Source organism: Trachurus japonicus, chromosome 7 (assembly GCF_045865225.1).
Source record: "Trachurus japonicus isolate A0001 chromosome 7, Traja_1.0".
Lineage (NCBI taxonomy): Eukaryota > Metazoa > Chordata > Actinopteri > Carangiformes > Carangidae > Trachurus > Trachurus japonicus.
Window position 1 is genome coordinate 33,465,189 of NC_140913.1, and position 6,000 is coordinate 33,471,188.

Below are 6,000 nucleotides of genomic sequence, written 5' to 3' on the forward strand. Positions count from 1 at the left end.
GTGAGTTTACGGTCGAAACTTTGAACTGAATCCTTTGAACCGAGGTCAGACCTGTAACACCGCTGGTTGGTTCCTACCTGAAGTTTTTTGTGACGACCACAGAAGAAGTGGAACGTACTCGCTGCTGCACTGACTGATGATGAAGATGATGAGGATGCAGCCGGACTGAGGAGCTCTGACATCTTCCTCTCCCTCTCCCTCTCTGTGTCTCTCTCCCTCGTTGCTCTGTGAGTCTGTGGTCGGTTGAATGAAGTATCTGATGGTGGTTTGATAGAGACAGACAGAGGAGAGCTTGTTGTTGCATCGTCCTCTCTCCTCCTCCTCCTCCTCTTCTCAGGATCCCCGGCCACTTCCTGTCCCCCCTGCCCTGCTCTGGGCCGGTTGCCAGGGGCGACACAGGCCACGCATCATCTCCACTCAATCCACCCACTGTTGCAGCTCTGTGGATCGCTCTCACACCCCTCATTCCCAGCGCTCCGTGCACGTTTCTGGTGACAGGAAAAGCGTCTTTGGCATTTAGAGAGAGAGAGAGAGAGAGAGAGAGAGAGAGAGAGAGATGCCTCTGTGTGTGTGTGTTGTGTGTGTGTGTGTGTGTCTTTGTGTGGGCGCAGCTGTGCGAGTACGAGCGCGGCTTCGGGTGATGAGATGAGATGCTGGGAAGGGAAGAAGAGCTCATGCTGCTCTCCCACCCAGCTCTTCAACGTGAGGATCTCCATCCGTTCCTCTGAGAATCTGAAGTCATGCACATCAACAACAACACAACAACAACACCCAGACTCAGATCTGCTAATCTCAACCCCAACCCGCCCGCTGGTGGTGATAACACAAATATGCTTATGTGGAATTTCGTAAGAAAAAAAAAAAAAAAAATCTGGATTAAGCGCTGTGGGAAAACAATATGATTTATTGTCCTTGCACTGAGTCACACAGTGGGAAATTCCTCAGAATCCAAATATTCCTGCAGCTTTTCACTCGACATGAATGAATCTGGAGCTGTTGTTGTCATAGTTGTCATTTTATACAGTAGCTATGCATATCTCAGAATCAGAATAATCTCTTTATTGTCATTGCTTTAAAGGGATAGTTCACCCAAAATTGAAATTTCACTCATTATCTACTCACCCTCATGTAGACTAAGGGCTGGGAGAAGTTTCAGAGTCCTCCGTGGCTTCTCTGAGTTACAGGGGGTCTCGGCATGTAATGTCCGTCTTGTATTGAAGCCCTGAAATGCGAAATTGTCCCGAAAAAAATTAATTAAGTCTATATTTCAAGCTTGTTTGTAGCGGAAGCTACAAATTCGTCCAAATTTGACCAACCGGGAAGAGAAGCTTCGAGAAGCTTCCGCTACAAAACAAGCTTGAAATATAGACTTATTTAATTTTTTTCGGGACAATTTCTCATGTCGGGGCTTCAATACAAGACGGACATTACATACGAGCAGCATGGAGGTATTTGGATGTTTTTTGGTGTGTCTTTTTGTTACGAAGACAGTTGGTATCCATTTGCAACCGTCATATGGACATGCACTGCTACGCAGAGAAATTTCAATTTTGGGTGAACTATCCCTTTAAAGGAGAATTCCGGTCATTTTTGACCCCTAAATCGTTGTCCTGATGGTCACCCAGTGTTGGGGGGAGCCAAAAAACGCAACTAAAATTGATGCAGGCAAACCGGAGTTACACCGTGGCTAGACGGCGCTATAGGGATAGCCACAACGCTAACCTATGGGGGCAATTCTTTCAACCAACGAAGCAACCAAGAACAACAAGTAAACCAAGAACAACAAGGACACACACAATGTGCAGAGTAAAACACACAGACAACAAACATATTGCACAGCTGAATATTTGGTGAAAGTGCAAATGTTTTCAGGATTGTGCAGAGTTCAGTGTGATGACTGTTTTTCAGTCTGTTGATTTTTGTTTTCATGGTCCCGAACGCCTCTCTGAGTGAGTTTTTTTTCATTACTGCTCTTGTTGTTGTTGTTTTTCCGGCAGTATAAACACTTTATAATAACGCTGGATTGTAAAAATGTTGTTTCGATCATCGCGTAGTTGTCTGTCCACTTCTTTCACTGACTTGTTCTCTTTTTTTCCGGCCGTGTAGACGCTTTTTTTTAAAATACATGTAACGCTGGGTTTTAAACATGCCGCTCACTTCGGGGCTTTCTCTTGGCGTCACATCCCGCTTTGAGTCTGACCAATCAGCACAGAGTAAAACCTCAAGCCCAGCCCAGGAGTTTTGCGGCGGCTACCCTCCTACTCGTGCTAGTCTATATTTTATTTTTTAGGAAACTCCTGCAGACTCTACCTTCTTTAAGCTTCCAGAGTGAATTGTCTGTAAGAGTTTAGATGAAGGTTCATTGGGAGCAAAATGTCAGAAGAAAAGAAGGTTCATTGGTTTTAGCAGAGCAGTGTTTAGGGATCTTCTATTTCCTTTTGCTCAAGACGTGAGTGATGCTTTCCTACGCACCTGAATGCAACCGGTCCTTTTGGATGTGCACATACTTTTCTGTTAAGAGATTGTCTGTTAAATTTGTGCAGCGTAGAAGAAATCCAGTTGTTCTATTTCCAAGATAATCAGTCCGTCACATTAAAGCAGAAGTAAGCGATCCGGTCGTTTTGGCTAATGCTGCGTTCCAGGCAGGCTTTTGAAACCGTAAATTACAGCTTCAAGTCACAATTTACGACTTTGTAGCGTTCCAGGCAACCCACAACTCGCGTTTCTCCGTCTTGTTGCCTGTGAAAGTCACTATAACGGCCACTCATAACTTCCGACCCGTGAACTCGCACCAGATCGAACTGGTACGACTTCACAGGTCGGAAAAACACGAGTTACAGGCTGCCTTGAACGCACCATAACGTCTTGTCAGCCGACGGAGTTAGCAGCCCTCGCCCTCGTCATGGATCTATTGATCCTCGTCCCTACGTCACCACATTCACGCGCATCCCTTGGCTGCACACACAGCCCTTCATGCCGTTCTCTCTCCTCATTGGATAAAACTTGTAGGATACGAGAAAAGTTTTCTCCTCGGCTCAGAGCAGAGCAGAGTGACTGACAGACCCGTGTTTCGGTCCAAACACTCTATGTAAGTGATTGCTGTCGGAAAATATAACTATTTAAGACTTATATTAACACAAAAATATCGCTTACTTCTGCTTTAACGATGACACGTTGCAGCTGCAGCTCAGACTCCTGCTTCTGCTCTGGAGGTGGTGAAGAGAAGAGAAGTTTCCTCAACAAACTGAATCTATCTGTATCTGTGGGAGTTTTTGTTCAACAATAACTAAACAATGACTCACTCATTACTTTTTTTTGCCAAGTTTAAAAAAAAAAAAAAACCTGGCTTCACAGCTCTCAGCTCGGTTCTGGAGCAACAGAAACAGTTTCTGCTCTGACTTGTTTAAAGCGTGGTTGTGGTTGTATTTTTAGCTGCTGAGCTGTGATGGACAGACAACAACTGTGTGATTGTTGCTCCGTTTCTTTTATCACGGTGGATTATTGTTTCTCTGTGTTGGAGCTTCGATGGTCGACGACGTGACTGTGTGAATATTCATGTGTGGAGCTTCAGTCTCCATCAGCAGCAGCTATAGGAATAGGAACAGGTGTAAACACGTGTTTGATTCCCACAGGAAAGTTGAGTGAGTTCGTTGTTGGTTTGTTTGTTTGTTTGTGACATGAAACAAAAAAAAATAAAATACAATAACTGACAAAATGACTCTGACAAAACAAGAACTGAAATTGACAAGACAAGACAAGACAAGACAAGACCAGACGGCTCCGACTCAGTTTATCATCATCTTATGAATAAATATGAATATTAAAATATCAAATCTAGGGCTGCGACTAGCGTTTATTTTCGTTATCGATTAATCGATGAGTTGTTTGGTCAATAAAATGTTGAAAAACATCAATCAGTGTTTCTCAAACCACCAGATGACGTCCTCAAATGTCTTGTTTTGTCCACAAACCAAAGAGAGACTCAGTTTATTGTCATAAAGGAACAAAGAAACTAGAAAGATTCACATTGAAGAAGCTGGAATCAGAGAATTTGGACTTTTTTTTCTTAAAAAAACTACTCAAACTGATCATTATTAGATGATCAGAATAGTTGACGATTAGGGTTGCAAAATTCCGGGAAGTTGGAAACTTTCCATGGGAAATAACGGGAATATATGGGAATTAACGGGAATTAACGGGAATAAATCAGAAATTTACAAAATTGAAGATTGGGCCTTAACAGGGAACTTAAATATAGTTGGGAACAATATATTGTAGCAGAATCTTGACTAAAACAACCAGATTTAATGCAAGTACACTGCTTACTGCAGGGCTATTGAGGCCACGCCCCCTACATGCACTGTGCATTCCTCCATCACATGCACAGATGATTTCTTGAACCCTGGAGGCCACACTGTTGAGCCCAAAGCACAAGAGGGGGGCTCGAGGAGTTTTGGAAAGCGAAGTGTTTTCACACTACATTTCCCATGAGCCTCCGCACGCACGGTGAAACTAGGAAATGCTGGGCGAGTCGACCACTAAATAATAATATCAATTTACTGGAAATTTTCCGCCCCTTTGCAACCCTATTGACGATTAATTTAATAATCGATTATTGTTTGATTAATTGATGAATTGTTGCAGCTCTAATCAAATATATAAAACATAGCCTATAATATGTTTGTTGTTGTTGTTGTTGTGATTGTAACCAGGTCATGATGGTTTGGTGAGTTTCTGAACTTGTGTTATAGTAGCTACGGCGATGCAGAAAGGCGTGTGTGTTTGTTGTTGTTGTAACCATGACAACAACCTCTGGTACCCCTTCCCCCGGGACTCCACTGGTATGAATCCAATCAGTTGGTCGACTGGTTTGTGCCAATGAACTCTCTCACCCCCCCTCCCCTCCAGGTAGATCAGGGTCACCTTCCTCAGTCTGGTGAACCTCTCTCTCTCTCTCTCTCTCTCTCTCTCTCTCTCTCTCTCTCTCTCTCTCTCTCTCTCTCTCTCTCTTTCAATTCAATTCAATTCAAATTTCGCTTTATTGGCATGACAGTTAAAAGAACTATGTTGCCAAAGCATTAGGAATCAATGACACAATACAACTCATGAAACCAAATACATACAACATTATACAAATAAATAAAAAGTATACATAAAATGATTTACCCTATGCGTGTGTGTGAGCTGATCAAGTTCTCTCTCTCTCTTATACACAGTCTAAATGACATGAAACTTAAAAAATAAATAATGTGTGTGTGTGTGTGGTAAGATTGGGCATCATTAGACTGTTGCAAATTGTTACATATAAAACATGATAATAAAAAACGACAACAATATTAAATGACATCAATAGTGGTTCTGATCAGCATTCGTGTACTTTTCTCGTATTTGTTCTCTCTCTGATTGCCCCCCCCCCCTCACTGAGCTGCATACATTTGAATATTGAAATCAGGCCGCGCCGAACAAAGCCGTGGTTGAAGAGCGATGGAGGAAATCGGTCCTGTGTTTGGGGGCCGTTCCCTCCAATCTGCTATGGAAATGTGGCGGCGGCGAGCAGCAGCAGTTCTGTAGCAGCGCGTTGGGATGATGATGGAGCGTGACATGGACACATTTTAAAAAATTTTAATGGCAAACCCTGCTGGGTGTTTCTGTCTCTCTGTGGCTCTTATTTGTCTATCTCTGAGGAAGCAGCGAGCGCCTCCATTACTGGGATCTTTGTGTCTTGTTGTTTTTTAGTTTGAATTCAGCACAGAGGTCCAGCTGTTCGGGACGCTCTGGAGCTTTTTCACCCTCACCTAAAACTCTCCACTTTAGTCAGTTTAGAAGACGTGACCCTCCACTTTTTTTCATTTTTAAAAAATATTTTATTTATGAATTTTTAACAGGACAACAGGTATAGGTACTGTACACTGTGTCACAATAAGAAAAACACAACACTGAACTTAGTGTTCATGAACAAACATACATTACAGATGCACAAAGAAAAAACCCTTGCTCAAA